This window comes from Schistocerca americana, chromosome 3, assembly GCF_021461395.2.
Source record: "Schistocerca americana isolate TAMUIC-IGC-003095 chromosome 3, iqSchAmer2.1, whole genome shotgun sequence".
Lineage (NCBI taxonomy): Eukaryota > Metazoa > Arthropoda > Insecta > Orthoptera > Acrididae > Schistocerca > Schistocerca americana.
In genome coordinates this window covers 955886925-955907622 of record NC_060121.1, presented here as the reverse complement: position 1 = coordinate 955907622, position 20698 = coordinate 955886925, and positions in this window count along the sequence as shown.

Below are 20698 nucleotides of genomic sequence, written 5' to 3'. Positions count from 1 at the left end.
ACCCTTCATTCGATCCCTGCGAAGCCCTACTTCTCAGCAGGATAATGCACGACCGTATGTTGCAGGTCCCGTACGGGCCTTTCTAGATACAGAAAATGTTCGACAGCTGCCCTGGCCAACACATTCTCCAGATCTCTCACCAGTTGAAAACGTCTGGTCAATGGTGGCCGTGCAACTGATTCGTTCTGTCCAGATTTTGCATGATTACAATCCTAAGATCCCTAGGCATGACCTAGTATTACAGGCAAAGTTTTAACATTTGCATTCTTTTACAGAACATTATTTTTAAAATTACATCCATAGATCAATTACAAGTTGACATAAATAATGAATAAACGTAGACAAGGTTTTTGACCGTCAAACTACAAGCCTCCTATGTGGCAAGAGTCAGTCGGTGACTGTCATGCAAAGTGTTCGCATCTAATGTGCTGGACGAGGCAACAATAGCAGCAAGATTAGATAACATAGCCTCGGACGTGGAAGTAAATTGGTGTCATTATTCATGCCAGTCATTGTTTAGCTGTGAATTACGATCTGACGCCAGGAAGAGAATTTTCAAAGCCTGTTAGACAGCAAGCGCCATGGAAACTTTTGCCCGTGGACACTTTTGCCACCTTTATCAGTAGCGACAGGAAATCACCAGTCACCACCTACTTCTTAATTAATCAGTTGGGTACTGTATAACTGCATGGTCCAGTTATTTGGTTTCATATCCAAATTGTAATGCTGTTTTGTTTAAACGTTGTCTCGAAGATCCAAAATTAAATCCTAGCCATTTGCATGTGCAGGGTTATTTCCCATGTGCTGCAGTGTTTCCGAATATGCTATTTTATTCACCTGAAAAGTAATTGTTTCTTTAATTACATTTATTAAACTTTTTGGACTGGTAAATTTCATTATTTTTCAGGAAGCATTCTTTTTTAAGTACTCCACGTATTTTTTTTTATTTAAAGGGATTGTTAAAGTTTCACCAAAGCACAATCAGAAAGAGGATCTACAGTGTTTTGTTTAAATGTTCTTATTGAGACCCCAGCAGAATGTTAAAGTTACGTGAATAAAGGTGACATCACTCAGGATGTTTTAGTTCTGTAAGTAACAGTGTTTTTACAGAATAGTTTCTGGTTCCCCATGGTAACTGTTGAGCCAGTTTTGCCGTATAGATGACAATAACAGCATTAAAGAATTGCATATTTCATTATTAATGCCGGCCGCTGTGGCCAAGCGGTTCTAGGCGCTTCAGTCTGGAACTGCGCTGCTGCTACGGTCGCAGGTTCGAATCCCGCTACGGGCATGGATGTGTGTGATGTCCTTAGGTTAGTTAGGTTTAAGTAGTTCTAAGTCTAGGGGACTGATGACCTCAGCAGTTAAGTCCCAAAGTGCTCAGAGCCATTTCAACCATTTTTTTTTCATTCTTAATACTCGTGTGTGCTACAGTAAGTAAATGGTACCACTGTACAAACAGTAACAGACCTAGGGATCGCCTGTTTCATTTGAGCTACATAGTATATAGAGGTGAACGCTCCTCGAGAAAACAAATAGTAAGCAGAACAGAGAATATAATTACCTGAAAACCACTTCAATGACAGTGCTTTCCAATGATTAAGCTGATAATAAAACGTCTTGTGCAGGTTTGTAGTGATCCACCATTAATGATTTACTTGTAATGATTTTTACCGTCCTACTTTGATGTACAGACATAAAATGTTGTTGAAAACCAGTTGTCGCCAATATGTTTAATATCACTTCTGTATCGTTCGTACCAAAACATTCTTACATTGCTTGTTAAATTGCACTACTTCGTTGTACTTATTTGCAAACCAGAAATTCAGTATCAAGTAAAGTCAATCCCAACAGTTAACTTTGCTTGTGAACGGTGCTAGTACTTTGTCTGATTAGGTTGGTGACCGTTTCCTTTTACGCAATTGCAGTTTACTTTAGTACTAATAGAACCTTGGTTCGATTCCTGTTTGTTCTGCTATTATTTTTTCCAGCAAATATCCTTAAAGAAACGAAAAATGGTCTGACACCTTAACCATCACACACAGTCGCTGTCAAATAAAAACTTTTTCACAGGAGTAACATTATCAGTTTATTTCTGAGGTTTTTTTCGTCTTTAAATTGATGGAAATACGAGGGTTAATAAGAGAAGTAATTCAATAAGGAATAATAACAAGGTGGGCAAAAAAAATCCACAAACTACCTGGGTTACTAAAGAATTCAAATTTTAGGCCTCATTGTATGGAAATCCTTCGGACAAAGACTGCTGCGGATTCGTCACCAGTCAGCTGACCGCACTATGCTTGTTTACCGCGCGGCGCGGGACAGAATGCTAGCAGGGACAGTTACCCTCGTTATCTGTTCAGCATATCGTAGTTCTGAACTTCTAAGCGGCAACGGTACGTATGCATCCATGGACAATTATGTTATCCTCGTTATCTGTTCGTCTTACCGTAGTTCTGAACTTCGAGGATTGGGGGTTTCCAGAAGAAACGTATGTCAGTCGAAAGGAGTTGTTCTCCATCATTAATCTATTCCGAACTTCGAGCGTACTTGTAGTGAATTCTTATGGAATAAGAGTAGGATACAACAGGTTTCTGAAATAATGCGGTGGTCTTCTGTAAGCAGTATATGCCTTGAGCAGTAATTAATTTATAGCAAATCTCTTTCTGTTATACAGTAATATCTATTTGTTTGTCTTACAACTTTTTAGTTGCGTGCCTGTGAGATACGACGGCCGGTGGGAAACGACCGAAGCTGACTTGTGATTTGTGTAACTGTTGCAAAACAGATGTATTATTTATCGACGCATTATTCGAAGTAGGCAGGGTTTTTTTTTTTTTTTTTTTTTTTTTTTTTTTGACAATGCATATTGATAAGAGTGGCTATCGTCGAGCGATTTTTGGAGATGAAGAACGAAATAGCTTTTGTTGTTGTCGAAGAACTGTATCATCTGTATCATGGAGAGGAAGCAAAAGGTGATTCAGTGGAAGATGTCGAGACTCGTCAATCTGAACTCTGTCGTAAAATTTTGGAAAATTCCACCTTGCAGTCAAGCCATTCTTCATCAGCTCGAAGTAAGTATTATGAATCGGTAACTAAAGGATCGAACTACAAACCTATACCACGTGAAGTAAAAGTAAAAGCGATAGCGTTAGCCGTGAGGCATCCAAAATGGTATGAGCAGACATTGTAAAACAATGCAGCTAAAGGCCCTGAAAAGGAAGAAGGATTTGACATTGTGGAAAAGTATATATCCAAAGGAAGGAAAGATACGACATACACCAGTCGATAAATAAATGGAGATTCAATCGATCTGTTGAATCTCGTCGCCGTGACGAGAACGTGACAAAGAGGATACTCTAGCAGTGGCCTGCACCTACAGCTCTTCATTATCAGACCAACAAGGGTTCTACGTCTGTAGTATCATTATCTTGCCCAAAAAATTACAAATCGGAACATAATGTTCGTCTACGGAACGTCACAAAATACGTCTCACACAAGGAGGTAGAAGATATCGAAGATGTATGGAAATTGGCAGCACTTTTCAGCACGCAGACAGCGTCACTTATTACCGGTTAATCGTGATTACGGATTAACACCGACCAAACGGATTTAGAGAATCTGACGAACATTCGACGCCCGTTATAGTATAAGGGAAAAAACGAACGCGGTTGGTGGTATACACAAAATAAGGCTCTCTTCAAGAATCAGTAAGGTTGTTCTCTACGTGTGCAGAGTTCAGAAAGTGTCGGAAGCGCGTTCCCTTTCACACGCACAGGAAACGTCACATGTCCATCACCTGTGTCAGAAATGGACGTTACTGATAACCGAGCGTGCGCAGACTGTTCAGGAAGAGGCCGTCCAGCAGAGCGTGGAACTACTGGCTAGCTGAAGGCGTTGTGTAACGGATGAAGCGGACTTGTCGAGGGTTATAAGAAGATAATTAACTGCGTCTTGTTTCAATGGAAATTTAAACTGTGGAGTTCTCATATGTGTCCTTATGCTCTTTAACCTTAGACTGTGAACCTGTACGGTGCACAGAGGTAATAGTGGACGGTGACGGCGCAGAGACAGATTACTATGTTTGTTGTCCAATCCAGTGATTGGATTTAGGAGTCTTCTGAAAGTAATCAGATGGCTACACTGCATGCAGTGGTGATATAGAAAAGTGAGTATTTTAACCCTGTCTCGTGGGTCAAATAAGGGCTCGCGACCCTGATTTAACTTGACAGCACGTTTGTACCAGTGAATAGCAATTATCCAGGTCCGCCAACACACGTTTCAGAGGGAGTCTATGGAGCAAGACGACGCGTGATTTGTCTCGCGCTCTGTGAGGGACTTCACCAGAGGTTACAGAAGCGCCGATACAACGGACGAAGGCGAATATTTTACCACGCCATGCCGTCTGAATGTGAGGAGGGCGTGAGGGGGAAACTGCGAACGCGTCGCATTTAGATGGTTATTCTGATATCCCTGGGCTAGCAGGACAGAGAGTATAAGGTTAAATTTGTGGAAAGGGGCCAAAATGAGTTACTGTCAGTTGCACTCAACATGTAAACTTTATTTGTTAAAGTACACAATCACACAAGCAAGAATCAAAACCTCTCAAGGTCTTAACGAAAGACTTCCTTTGATTTGATTTAGATCGGCTGAAGGCCACATCGAAAATTCAAGGCACAAGGCCTAAGCAAGGAATTGAGGTACAGGAGTTCTTCTTGAAGTTTCACTTCTTTAGAAAAAATCTTTCATCTTCAAAATAAATAGGCTGAAAGCCTTAGCTTAAATTTTTCCCATAGAACTCGGCTGAAGGCCACACATTAATCAAGAACAGTGCTACAGCTTAAGGCCGAGACAAAGATTTGCAGTGTTTAATCTAAATAGGCTGAAAACTCGGGCCGGCCGCTGTGGCCGAGCGGTTCTAGACACTTCAGTCCGGAACTGCGCGACTGCTACGGTAGCTGAGTCGAATCCTGCCACGGGCATGGATGTGTGTGATGTCCTTAGGTTAGTTAGGTTTAAGTAGTTCTAAGTTCTAAGGGACTGATGACCTCAGATATTAAGTCCCATAGTGCTCAGAGCCATTGTTTTAAAAACCTGGCTAAGGCCGCATATCAGCTTGAAACAAATTTACAGCTTAAGGCCTAGACACAAGAAATTTTCAATTTTAATCTTGAATGGCTGAAACTCGGCTGAAGGTACATACCAAACAAGAAAGATTTTTTTTATGGCTTAAGGCCTAAGAAGAAGCCTTGCAATATTAATAAGCTAAAACTCGGCTAAAGGCCACACAGAGTACTGAAGACTAAAAAAGAAATCAGTATGTAAAACACAAGGAGCGGCGCTCAGAAGGTTCCGAGGGTCAGCCTGGGAAAGTAACACTAATCCAGGCAGCCAGACCGACAACCTCTTAACCGGAAGGCAACTCAACGGAAAGGCAGCTGACGAACCAACCAACAAGGTCAGTTCTGCTCCACCCAACCAGCAAAACGATAGCAAGATGTCAATAGAACAACGTTCTGGGTACTGGTGCCCAATCCAGCGAAGTCAGGATAAACGCCCAAAACCACCAACAACACCTCGTCTGTCGAACTACACGCCGTGCTGGACAGCATCAACACGATGGGGAAAATACGCTAGCCGAAAACTATGTCAATGACCAGGGCAGGTCACAGGAATGTCAACAGCTACGTTGCAGAAGATACAAATTAAGTTAAACACCACACAGGAAGACGGCTGCAATTCTAGCCAACTTCATGCACACACATTGTTGCTCTCAGGAAGCTCCCAGAAAGCGACAACCAGGATCAAATGAAGAGATGTGATAGCAGTTGAAGCTTTTTAGTAGGTTAAGTGAGCACTCAACTTTAGTGTCCAGGATCGGTGGGCGACGAACTTCGTAACCCTCGCAAGAAGCGTCTCACAACTCAAACCACACATGCACGCCGACAGCGGCTCCGGCCTTACCACGCACCACGGAGACTTCCTCGCTGCTCTGCCCCCACCGACCGACTGCCACCACCCGGAAACGGTCAGAGGACCAAACAGACGTCAGCTGATGGGACGACCGACCGAACGACTAACCAACGGCCGTTCCTGCTCCATTCTTCATCAGTTGGACAGTACATGTGTGTCGCCAGCGGTCGGCAAGTACTGACTGTCCGCACCGCACTGGTGCTCCGTGCACGACGTTCCTTCGTCGCCGACCGCTGCTCCGTCTCCAACTGCACTGCTGGTCCGTCTCCAACTAATTTCCAGACACTCGACGGCCCGGAAATACTATCGGTCGTTCGAGAGATGGTACGACAGTGCACTATCGATACACGCTGCTGGTACCACTCACGGGCAAGTAAGGCAGGAAGATGCCAGTAAATGGAATAAGGAAACGAGGTGGCAGTACCGTAATAGAAGATGACAAACAATAAATGGCATGAACACGAGCCGTGCATGGCTCAATGCAGTCGCACTGCATACGACATTATTTCCTACTTCATATTTCTCAACAACATAGAACACAATCAAAACAAATTTTCAGTATTATTTGATTATTTTTTTCCATGGTGAAGACATAAATAATGTTTATCTGGTACAAACTCGCGGCATTTGGACAGACCGGGATAATTTCACAGATTTTCGCACTCAGGTCGCCACGTAATCATCACTTATGTAGTTTCATTATCGAAAAAATCTCTCATGCATTCGTTGTGTTGAGAATGTTGTATGCGAATGTTACTATTAATTCAGCCCAGACATCCACGATAGCAGAAAATCGGTATTGTTCATTAAAGTTGGCAACTGTACGTTAAGATTATTAAGCAATCAGTAGCTCCAACAAGGTGGCACTCGTACGGACATGTGGCAATACGATGTGAAATAATCATTTCCGAAGAGCACGTTATATAGTACTTAAATATGGTACAGTTTGACGCGTGGCACTTGATGTCCTAGATCTAATACAATGAAATCGAAATTACTTTGCTGTCTCTAAGCAGTCTATGGTATCGCTATCACTGATAGTAATAATGCAGAATATCTTGGTTGTAGTAATACGCTGCAATTAGCAACTGCTAAGTCTGAAGGTAATGTTGCAAAGAATTATACTGTGCTCGTTGCAGGCACTGAACAGAACTGTCCAACTACTGGATCCAAAATGTCTGAGTGTCTGTGGCATGTCGACTTTTGTGCCCGTCGGTGGAAGAATTTCCATGTCCGCCAGTTCGAGACGGAAGCAAAATAGTCTATGCAGGCAGCACACTCTGTGGCAACAGTCCACATTATCGGTGGTTGAGTACAACGTGCAGATACAAGTTGCGCGGAAGCAGAAAATGCTCCGAATTTGTGAGGGCCGTCTGGCGGTTGCTACTAGGAGCTGAGAGGCGGCAGCAGAGTGGTGGCGACCTCTCGCGATATCTCCACGTCTACACCTGTCACATAACAGCCCATTCCGTCGGAGAGGAAACTAAGAATGCCATCTGGTTTCATTAGCGTCCTGCTTCCTTGCTTCCCTGCGTGTCTTTCTGGTATGTGCGTATATGTTGCACCCCCAGCAATTGTCCACAGCATTATGGGAAACGCAAAATCACGGTGAAGCGGCCACCGGTCGAGCGTACGCCATTTTGATCTCTGTAGACTGTTCTGAGACGTCCACTTCCATCCATTGGTCATAGTCAGGATGCAGCTGGGGACCGCTGTTGGAGGTACTGGTGGGGGTGGGTGCCGTCTGCTTTGCTCAGACGGCCGACTGCATACAGGTCTTCTAATTCTGTAAAACATAACAGCCTAGGAGTTTTGCCTGTATGTCGGTGCACACAGTGTGGCCTTATTTGACTTGTAAGGTGCGTCGAGACGTCATGTGCGAGAATTTTTATCCGCAGTTGCTTGAGGACGTAAGCACCTCCACAACGTCCGAGGCCAATCCAGCAAGTCAGGTAACCATGACACTACATCAAAGGCTTCAGCAGAAATAACATTTTAATGTCTAACCTTACACTTGCTGAGCAGTGAATGTTCGCCACATAAGCGAGAAACGAGAAACCATGTAAATATTGAAATTTATATGTGACATTGCGCTGTAATTTTTGTATCCTGCCTGGACAGGCGGTGCGTATGTCTGCTCCTGTGAACTGCTTCTGTAATACAGGCCGAGAGTGAAGGAAGCTAGTAGGAGCAGGAGAGGTGAAGCACTTCCGTAATGTAGGTAACAAATACATATCAAATACATACATAACTTTGGCTAGGATGAGCACGTAGGTGTGAAGTCGAAGTCCATGTCTAATCCTGTGGAGTTAGGATGACTGCTCTGTATAATCTCAAAACTGACAAATACTCGTTGCTGTCCAAACTTTAACTGAACGTAACTAATACAAAGTGTCAATAGCAAGCTAGCCCACTCGGTAGTAGACGCGATATTTCCAGGGCGTCTGTTCTTGATGAAATGGGCTGGAAATCCAGACGGCACTCCCTGAGCTCCACAGCGTCGGCCAGAGGGCGCTGTGGTCGGCGTAGTTAGTCTTCTCTCTTAGTGCCAACTTACGAGAGCGTGCACCTCCGTTGTGGCATCGTAACTACCGATGCCACAGTAATCATATCTGGTACCCGTGTCGTTTACTCATACTTGTACACTGAAATGAACAACGAACCCCATGGAGTTTCTCTGCAGGAGGATGGACATCGCATTGAGTGGCTCTGTACTGGAAGAGGAAGATCACGGCACTGTCTTTATTTTACGGCTAAACCAGTTTCGTCATGTGCGGCTTGAAAATCCCTGTGTATCTTTCAGTGAGTCAACAGACCGCAGGATGAAACTGTGCTGTTCAGAGTGTGAAATGCAGTTGGTTTAAATTCCCGAGAAGACAATTGCGTGCCTTTGTTAGCTAGTCAGGTAGTTGATTACATGTTCCATAGACCATTCGAGCGATTCTTTTATAAAAATGACGTGGAATAAGTCACTTTATAGGATACGTATATATGATTTTTTGTCAACGTTAATAAACCAATTATTTTAGCCCCATTCTTGCAGCTACATTTAAAAACAAGGGTCTTCTTACATGCTACCCGTTTTTAAACAGAAATTCGTCCGTAGAATAGAAGGAGATGTCCTGCAAAACATATTTCGGCAAAAGTTCGGGAGAGAAAATCTTTGACAAAGCCTGAATAGCCTTTATTGAAGGCATCGATGACATCTGTGCCACAAACGAAAATTTGGAAAAAATTTCCGAGAAACGGTCTTTCAAAATCATTATCAGGTGTGAGGAGGGTTTTGCTGCCTGCGGCCATGGAAAATACGTCGAGGCGGAGATGTCTGTTATTTTTTACATAAGCAGCATTTATCCAGCATCATTTCAACGTCTTTATCGATAATCTTCCAATAGCAATGCTCTCTGGCAGTGCATTTAGTACGAACTATGCGCCAACGGTAGTGGTGCAGCATTTGTTGTACCTTTGGTTGAAGCACTGCAGGAATAACCACTCGAGTCTTGACCAATTCTGAATGAACCAGGATGACACCTTTGTACACTGTAACTGCATGTCTCATATTTCAATAAAATATAATCTCTGGTTGATAAAGTCATGTTCTATCTTTAGGCTACTCCGTTTGAACATACAAAATGCGATCTTTGGGCACACGTCTGGCAACTAAATTTGAGTTTACTGGGATATTTTCCAAAGTGACTACTGATATCTACTGCAAAACAAACATCCGCAGGTGAGTTGAACTTATGGTTTTGTCCTAGTATCAGGCATGAAAGCAATTCTGCGTGCGCACGTTGACCTGACTATAACTTCATAGTTGTAATTCGGCAGAAAAACGCGCAGCGTTGCAAACGTTGAGCTGTCCGGGTAGTAACAGTATTGTTCGATTTAAAGATAGCAACTAAAGGTTTCTGGTCTGTGAGGAAGGCAAATTTAATAGCAAAACTGTAATAATGAAATTACTTGCCTGCAAATACAATGGCGAGAGCCTCCTTTTCGATCTGACTGTAATTTCTTTGTGCCACTGTGAAAGTCTTTGAAGCGAACGTAATTGGTCTTTCAGATCCATGATGTCGATACGACCAAACGGCTTCTATACCGTGGCCTGGATCAGGCGCAGCAGGTGTTAGCAGTTTGCTCAGATTATACGTCGTAAGACATTTGGCGTAAAACAAACATCTTTTCAGTTTGTTAAACGCGCGTTGGATACACTGCTCGAGTTTCATTTGGTGCCTTTTCCTAACAACTTATGCATTGGTTCACTGAATGAAGCTCCATGAGGGAGAAACTTCCCATAATAATGGTTTGTCCTAATGTGGAACTTCATTGCTTGACGTCCTGGGGAACCGGAAAGTTTATAATGACATCAGTATGTTACCACATCGGCTTGATGTCGTGTGTGGACATTATGTGACCCAACTATTACACTTAATCTTTGTTGCAATTCAGTTTTTCGCTTGTAGAATTTTGAAAATAGTTTCCTAATTCTGTAAAAGTTCCTCTGGTATTGTGCCGGGGACAATAAAGTCGCGAAGGTAGTTCTCACTGTTCCGGTCTTTCTGAAGTAATAATTATAAATACGAATGGAACAAATACGGTGTGGTCGCTTTTCTGAGGAATAACCTTTTGTAACAGTAGAGATCAAATAGATTATTTATCAAATAGAAATCTCTACGTGTCTTCGCCCAAAGGGATTGGCAAAAACGCTTCTTTAACATTCAAGCAGCCGAAGAACATATCACCAGCTAATTTTGACGTTTTTCCGGCTTGGTTCAGGACATGAGCAATAATAGATGGTAATAGAACGTCCATTGTTTATGGACTTCGCAAAAGTCTAGATATTGATGTCTGATTCTTGGTGGGACGATCTTTAGGCTAATGACAGGGATTTATCGTAGTTGTGAGTTTCGTACAGAACAAATATAGTGCCTAACTTTTCTGCCATCTCCTGTGTATCAAGTCATCTGAATTCCCAGAAACATTAAGTAAATTTCGTCCTAGTTTCTGCGACCAGAAAAATTCCGCAACAGATAGTTAACCTCTACTGATCAGGGATTGGACTTCATTAACTGTCTCTAAGGAACTTTTCCTTACAAGGTGCGTGTTGTTGGTGATCACAGGAGGAAGGGTGTCGTGCTGGTATCCACACTGAGAGAAAAATGGAAATCAACGTTCGGAATCATTCGCCGGGTGGCCCCTACACTGAGAGAGAGTTTTACTAACTAAATAGATGAACAGGACACATTTACTTATAAAGGGAGCAAACTGCTGAACTTCAACATGTAACACTTATAAAAATTCTAACACTGTGGTTCCGTAATGACAAATCGTGTTAATCACAATTACACTCCTGGAAATTGAAATAAGAACACCGTGAATTCATTGTCCCAGGAAGGGGAAACTTTATTGACACATTCCTGGGGTCAGATACATCACATGATCACACTGACAGAACCACAGGCACATAGACACAGGCAACAGAGCATGCACAATGTCGGCACTAGTACAGTGTATATCCACCTTTCGCAGCAATGCAGGCTGCTATTCTCCCATGGAGACGATCGTAGAGATGCTGGATGTAGTCCTGTGGAACGGCTTGCCATGCCATTTCCACCTGGCGCCTCAGTTGGACCAGCGTTCGTGCTGGACGTGCAGACCGCGTGAGACGACGCTTCATCCATGTCCCAAACATGCTCAATGGGGGACAGATCCGGAGATCTTGCTGGCCAGGGTAGTTGACTTACACCTTCTAGAGCACGTTGGGTGGCACGGGATACATGCAGACGTGCATTGTCCTGTTGGAACAGCAAGTTCCCTTGCCGGTCTAGGAATGGTAGAACGATGGGCTCGATGACGGTTTGGATGTACCGTGCACTATTCAGTGTCCCCTCGACGATCACCAGTGGTGTACGGCCAGTGTGGGAGATCGCTCCCCACACCATGATGCCGGGTGTTGGCCCTGTGTGCCTCGGTCGTATGCAGTCCTGATTGTGGCGCTCACCTGCACGGCGCCAAACACGCATACGACCATCATTGGCACCAAGGCAGAAGCGACTCTCATCGCTGAAGACGACACGTCTCCATTCGTCCCTCCATTCACGCCTGTCGCGACACCACTGGAGGCGGGCTGCACGATGTTGGGGCGTGAGCGGAAGACGGCCTAACGGTGTGCGGGACCGTAGCCCAGCTTCATGGAGACGGTTGCGAATGGTCCTCGCCGATACCCCAGGAGCAACAGTGTCCCTAATTTGCTGGGAAGTGGCGGTGCGGTCCCCTACGGCACTGCGTAGGATCCAACGGTCTTGGCGTGCATCCGTGCGTCGCTGCGGTCCGGTCCCAGGTCGACGGGCACGTGCACCTTTCGCCGACCACTGGCGACAACATCGATGTACTGTGGAGACCTCACGCCCCACGTGTTGAGCAATTCGGCGGTACGTCCACCCGGCCTCCCGCATGCCCACTATACGCCCTCGCTCAAAGTCCGTCAACTGCACGTACGGTTCACGTCCACGCTGTCGCGGCATGCTACCAGTGTTAAAGACTGCGATGGAGCTCCGTATGCCACGGCAAACTGGCTGACACTGACGGCGGCGGTGCACAAATGCTGCGCAGCTAGCGCCATTCGACGGCCAACACCGCGGTTCCTGGTGTGTCCGCTGTGCCGTGCGTGTGATCATTGCTTGTACAGCCCTCTCGCAGTGTCCGGAGCAAGTTTGGTGGGTCTGACACACCGGTGTCAATGTGTTCTTTATTCCATTTCCAGGAGTGTATTCAGCGGGAATTAGGGGCAGTTGGGCGCGCAACATGTGCGTGCATGCTGTCACACATACTACCGAAAATAATATTCACCATATTCTTGTTAAACTGGCTTGTGCCTCATAACGGAAAAGAAACACAAACATTATAAGGATCATGACAGGATAAATAATAAGTTCTGCCTTATGTGAATTTAGTAAAATGATATCAAAATTACACTCGCGAGAACCCAGTTACGTTTCTAACGTATGAACATTGTATCGTCTTCTGGATTATAATAAATAAAATAACCTCATAAATGTGTTGAATGTACGGTGCTGCGAGGTCAAAGAGCTACAGATAAGCAGCGGACGAATAGTCTCTCACAAATTACAAAGACTATCAAAAATGAATCGTGTTGTCTTTTCTTATATGTAAAAAATATCATGAGTTTGATTTTCTTATTGACTGAGTACACACAGTGTCTAATTGCTCTCAATTGCGCCCTAAGGTCGGTAATGTATTATAGTGATAAGTTTGAAAATACATTAAGTAGTGTTAATTATGAAAGCCTTTCACTTATGTAGAAATAGTATCCTAAAACCGACATCAGCGTAATAAGAACGTATAAATTAATTTCATTATTGTCTATCTTACGCTGAATAATACGATTTTTATTAAATGTGGCCAGGAGAGCTGAGTTCATCTACAGATTGGTAGTGGATTTTCTAAATATGGTAAAACTCTGAACATGTATTGCAAAGATTTTAATAATTTTCATTAAGTGTGTTATACCGGGGCGCAGAAGCCGAGTACGTTATTACGTAGCAAACTCTATTTTGTTACTACAGAAAGATTTTAGGCGGAATAAGTGCAATAGTGCTTTCTTTTGTATCACATACTTTAACGGTCCCTGACCGATAAACGTTTATGAGATTATGCTGTAGATTTGTGACCGCCGATGTAGAAACAGTTCGTGCCCTGTTGTTGTTGTCGTGGTCTTCAGACCAGAGACTGGTTTGATGCAGCTCACCATGCTACTCTATCCTGTACAAACTTCATCTCCCAGTACCTACTGCAACCTACATCCTTCTGAATCTGTTTAGCGCATTCTTCTCTTGGTCTCCCTCTACGATTTTTACCCTCCACGCTGTCCTTCAACACTAAATTGGAGATCCCTTGATGCCTCAGAACATGTACTACCAACCGATACCTTCTTCTAGTCAAGTTGTGCCACAAATTTCTCTTCTCCCCAGTTCTATTCAGTACCTCCTCATTAGTTATGTGATCTACCCATCTAATCTTCAGCATTCTTCTGTAGCACCACATTTCGAAAGCTTCTATTCTCTTTCTGTCTAAACTATTTATCGTCCACGTTTCACTTCCATACATGGCTACAAACCATACAAATACTTTCAGAAAAGACTTCCTGACACTTAAATCTATACTCGGTGTTAACAAATTTCTCTTCTTCAGAAACGCTTTCCTTGCCATTCCCAGTTCACATTTTATATCCTCTCTACTTCGACCATCATTAGATATTTTGCTCCCCAAATAGCAAAACTCGTTTACTACTTTAGCGTCTCATTTCCTAATCTAATACGCTCAGCATCACCCGATTTAATTCGACTACATTCGACTACAAACATAAGATAGATACCGCCTACAGGAAAATTAAAGAGACCTTTGGAGATAAGAGAACCACTTGTATGAATATCAAGAGCTCAGATGGAAACCGTGTTCTAAGCAAAGAAGGGAAAGCAGAAAGGTGGAAGGAGTATATAGAGGGTCTATACAAGGGCGATGTACTTGAGGACAATATTATGGAAATGGAAGAGGATGTAGATGAAGATGAAATGGGAGATATGATACTGCGTGAAGAGTTTGACAGAGCACTGAAAGACCTGAGTCGAAACAAGGCCCCCGGAGTAGACAATATTCCATTGGAACTACTGACGGCCGTGGGAGAGCCAGTGCTGACAAAACTCTACCATCTGGTGAGCAAGATGTATGAAACAGGCGAAATACCCTCAGACTTCAAGAAGAATATAATAATTCCAATCCCAAAGAAAGCAGGTGTTGACAGATGTGAAAATTACCGAACTATCAGCTTAATAAGTCACAGCTGCAAAATACTAACACGAATTCTTTACAGACGAATGGAAAAACTAGTAGAAGCCAACCTCGGGGAAGATCAGTTTGGATTCCGTAGAAACACTGGAACACGTGAGGCAATACTGACCTTACGACGTATCTTAGAAGAAAGATTAAGGAAAGGCAAACCTACGTTTCTAGCATTTGTGGACTTAGAGAAAGCTTTTGACAATGTTGACTGGAATACTCTCTTTCAAATTCTGAAGGTGGCAGGGGTAAAATACAGGGAGCGAAAGGCTATTTACAATTTGTACAGAAACCAGATGGCAGTTACCAGAGTCGAGGGACATGAAAGGGAAGCAGTGGTTGGGAAGGGAGTAAGACAGGGTTGTAGCCTCTCCCCGATGTTGTTCAATCTGTATATTGAGCAAGCAGTAAAGGAAACAAAAGAAAAATTCGGAGTAGGTATTAAAATTCATGGAGAAGAAATAAAAACTTTGAGGTTCGCCGATGACATTGTAATTCTGTCAGAGACAGCAAAGGACTTGGAAGAGCAGTTGAATGGAATGGACAGTGTCTTGAAAGGAGGATATAAGATGAACATCAACAAAAGCAAAACAAGGATAATGGAATGTAGTCTAATTAAGTCGGGTGATGCTGAGGGAATTAGATTAGGAAATGAGGCACTTAAAGTAGTAAAGGAGTTTTGCTATTTGGGGAGCAAAATAACTGATGATGGTCGAAGTAGAGAGGATATAAAATGTAGGCTGGTAATGGCAAGGAAAGCGTTTCTGAAGAAGAGAAATTTGTTAACATCCAGTATTGATTTAAGTGTCAGGAAGTCATTTCTGAAAGTATTCGTATGGAGTGTAGCCATGTATGGAAGTGAAACATGGACGATAAATAGTTTGGACAAGAAGAGAATAGAAGCTTTCGAAATGTGGTGCTACAGAAGAATGCTGAAGATTAGATGGGTAGATCACATAACTAATGAGGAAGTATTGAATAGGATTGGGGAGAAGAGAAGTTTGTGGCACAACCTGACCAGAAGAAGGGATCGGTTGGTAGGACATGTTCTGAGGCATCAAGGGATCACCAATTTAGTATTGGAGGGCAGCGTGGAGGGTAAAAATCGTAGGGGGAGACCAAGAGATGAATACACTAAGCAGATTCAGAAGGATTTAGGTTGCAGTAGGTACTGGGAGATGAAAAAGCTTGCACAGGATAGAGTAGCATGGAGAGCTGCATCAAACCAGTCTCAGGACTGAAGACCACAACAACAACAACAACAACATTCCATTACGAATAATTTATAAAAATATATCAAAAGCAACATTAATGAAACTTTGCTCTGAATAATTTACAGTGAATTGATTTAAGATTTCTTTATTTGCATTTATTAGATGTGAACCCACTACAATGAAAGAATGAGAATAATTTATCATTACGTAAACACACATCGGCCGCGTCATAGCATGTTACTTTAAATTGCGGGCAGCCGCAACAAAATTTCCAAATTTTGAGTGAAATGATCCACACTGGCTGTTTCATTAAAAGCCACGACCGGTTTCACGTCAATCGAAAACGAATCCTCTGGTGAGACAGATTCTTTTTAACAACTCATAACGGAAACGTAACTGCTTTAGAGGCACTCTTCATCATTCACGTCGAGTTATAAATAAATAGCCCGCTAAGGGCGGTAGCCCGTAGTTAAAATGGAGAGGATAGCAGAACCGTGCCACGAGCAGGATGGTGGCAGGCTAACGAATGACTTTAAAGTTGCAGGAAGTTCCCATCTCGAAAAGCCTGAGCTGGCTCCCATACTCACCGCCAGCACAGCACACGACTCGCCTCTTCAACAACCCGGTTAACTTCTACTCCAAATCCCTTCCCGCCCGATTCGCCTCCGTGTACAGAAGCCGAAAAACATAGAAGAGGCGAAGTGACCGGTCAACAACAATGAGCGACAGGACTTTTGTAGCGGTGCCAGTCAAGTCCTCCTCCGGAAACGACTCCAGTTTATGCGTCATCGAAATTTTCGATCGGGTCAACGTCTGACATTTGAATTAACGTATCTCTCACCCGTGGTTCTAATAGACCCAATCGCACGAACGTCCGTTATGAAAACCCACACGCACATAACGCTCTCACACCCTGTCTGATTGTTGACTCAAGCCAGCTTTGAAATTTGTGCTTCTGTTCCCAGGCTCCTGTCGCCAAGCTAAACCAAGAAAGGCCATCTGAATTTAACCAGTTGCACGTATTTGTACTAACACCCATATTCATTGAATCCAACGATGATCCATGTTTGCGACAGGTGATTATAGGTGCGTGGTGTGCTGAATGTCAACTGTAATAAAAATTTAAATAAATCACATTTAGTTTCGGTTCACTGCGTGATCTTCGTCGCTCGCATTTAGGTGAAAACGCACGCAGAGTTTGATAAATGCACAAAATTACATGAAAGGTCGATTCACCGCCTCCTTTCAATATAGAATTAAACGTCGCTTTGAAATCTCCGCAGATGCGAAGTGGGCCGTTCAGTATCTGTACATCTATAGCTGGCGTTGCCCATTGGCTGCTGATTATGACCTCTAAAACCTTATTCTGATGAAGATGATAGAACTCCTGCTTTACTATGGTAGAGCTCCTGCTTTACTTTGTCTTTTAATGCGAAACGAATGTTGCGTGCTTTGCTAAAATTTTGGTACTGCATTCAGCTTCAGTGTAATACGTGACATGTCGTGTAACCTTTGATACTGTTTTTTGCTGAAGAAATAATATCCTCATATATTTGCAGCAGCTGATTTAAATTTCCATTCGGAATGCTAGTCTGAATTTGATTCGATCACTCGTGAATAATGAAGGCTAAAGCATTGAAGCAAAAATTCACTCCCTTGTGAATGGTGAAGCCCAGAAGACTGAAGTATAAATTGTTTGTAAAGTCACATCTGTTAAAAATTGTCCTTTTACTGGAATCTCTTGATTGCTGTAACTGAACACAGTAGTTTGACAGTCTCTTAACTTTGGCAGTGCTAACATTCAGTGAACCTACAGGTTATTGAATGAAAGTGAAAACCGTTTGTCAGCTTGAAAAGTGACAGGCACGCTGTTAACTCGAGGAGTTACATATAATGAGTTTTATAACAGTCATTTGACATTTCGTCTGTGAAAGTCTCTTTTCATTTCCACATTTTTCTGGTGAACATTTCTTGACATCACTTGACTCTTTAGAATTAATCACTGCAGTACGTTTGAGTGTCTGATTGTTCTGGCGACATAGAATTTCTATACAAGTTAATTATTTCCGTCAAGCCCTTTGTTTTCTGGTTCTGGCATTGTGATTCCTTGGCCATGCTGCCTGTTTATGTGTAACGTATACGTCAGCGTCCTGGCATTATATTGTTTCTGCAGACACGTACTTCTGTTCTTATGTCCAAATCAGTGCAGATAGCATTGTACAGATGGGTTCATTAGGCTAAACAGGTCCTTCTTTAATTTATTGTCAAGGGAGTGCATGATAATCATACTCATATTTAGTGAATCTGCTTAAAATTTCTTCCACTGATCATTTCCAAAACGAAATTTACATTCTTCGCCAGGCTCTATAACTGGCTACTGCATTATTTATAGGATTGATCTAATTTCTTGAAAGAATGAAAAATCTATGTTCGGCTGTAACAATGTGAACTTGTAAGTCAAAATATTTCACAAACATTTCTTTAATCTCGGTATATGAGAGAGTCATAGCTTCACAAGTAGGTGGCAGTTTCTGAAGAAACTGAAATTAAGTGGAGCCTGCATATGCTAGTAAAAATAAATTTTGTTCCACATCACCTGCTATCCGATGCGCAGCCTGGTGCTGCTCCAGGCGCTGAGTGTACTTTTTCTACGACTCCACTTCTCGATCTAATGCCGGAAAGGGTGGCGGCAGCATTCTAAATTGCTGTGATTGTGTATGGCCTTTGCCCTTGCTTCCTTCAAGTCGGGTCAGGTGTACCTACATCAGTTCCTATGTAGCTGACTGTTGTTGCAGTTAAGCTGAGCAAGGAGTCAAGGACGCGTTTCGATTCGGCCATTCCTGAAAGATATGCTCAGAACAGTTTACAATATTAAAAAAAATCGCCGTGGAAAGGAAATGAGTTAGCAGGCGTAGACTAACATCCATATATAGTAATACACTACTGGCCATTAAAATGGCTACACCACGAATATGACGCGCTACAGACGCGAAATTTAACCGACAGGAAGAAGATGCTGTGATATGCAAATGACTAGCTTTTCAGAGCGTTCACACAAGATTGGCGACAACCTGCTGACATGAGTAAGTTTCCAACCGATTTCTCATACACAAACAGCAGTTGCCCGGCGTTGTCTGGTGAAACGTTGTTGTGATGCCTCGTGTAAGGAGGAGAAATGCGTACCATCACGTTTCCGACTTTGATAAAGGTCGGATTGTAGCCTATCGAAATTGCGGTTTATCGTATCGCGACATTGCTGCTAACGTTGGTAGAGATCCAATGACATGTTAGCAGAATATGGAATCGGGGGGTTCAGGAGGGTAATACGGAACGCCGTGCTGGATCCCAACGGCCTCGTATCACTAGCAGTCGAGATGACAGGCATCTTATCCACATGGCTGTAACGGATCGTGCAGCCACGTCTCGATCCCGGAGTCAACATATGGGGACGTTTGCAAGACAACAACCATCTGCACGAACAGTTCGACGACGTTTGCAGCAGCATGGACTATCAGCTAGGAGACCATGGCTGCGGTTACCCTTGACGCTGCATCACAGACAGGAGCGCCTGCGATGGTGTACTCAACGACGAACCTGGGTGGACGAATGGCAAAATGTAATTTTTTTCGGACGAATCCAGGTTCTGTTTACAGCATCATGATGGTCGCATCCGTGTTTGGCGACATCGTGGTGAAAGCACATTGGAAGCCTGTATTCGTCATCGCCATACTGGCGTATCACCCGGCGTGATGGTACGGGGTGCCATTGGTTGCACGTCTCGGTCACCTCTTGTTCGCATTGAGGGCACTTTGAACAGTGGACGTTACATTTGAGATGTGTTACGACCCTTGGCTCTACCCTTAATTTGATCCCTGCGAAACCGTACATTTCAGCAGGATAATGCACGGCCGCATGTTGCAAGTCCCGTACGGGCCTTTCTGGATACAGAAAATGTTCGACTGCTGCCCTGGCAGCACATTCTCCAGATCTCTCACCAATTGAAAACGTCTGGCCAATGGTGGCCGAGCAACTGGCTCGTCACAATACGCCAGTCACTGCTCTTAATGAACTGTGGTATCGTGTTGAAGCTGCATGGGCAGCTGTACCTGTACACGCCATCCAAGCTCTGTTTGATTCAATGCCCAGGCGTATCAAGGCCGTTATTACGGCCAGAGGTGGTTGTTCTGGGTACTGATTTCTCAGGTCTATGCACCCAAGTTGCGTGAAAACGTAATCACATGTCAGTTCTAGTATAATATATTTGTCCAATGAATACCCGTTTATCATCTGCGTTTCTTCTTGGTGTAGCAATTTTAATGGCCAGTTGTGTAGATACTGGGCATTCCCGTCCTTCTCTCCTACGATTCCCATTAAGTTTTTTGTGTGAACTTCCTTTGTGCCACGAGTAAATATCCAAGGGTGAACTTAACAGACACGACGAGTTCGCCGAAATGAAGAACGCCGTACCGATCGAAAAATGCTGCTGCCACAACGCTAAATGAAATGTCGTGCTTGGCCGAGAGCTTCCAAAAGGACTGAGTATAGGTGAGACTGGTTGGCCCTCGGCCCCTATACGTGCGGCACACAGTGCTCGCGTGCAGGTTTGCATTCCGTGGCCGACCCTGGCCTAAATACTCCCACAACTGTCACACATTAGT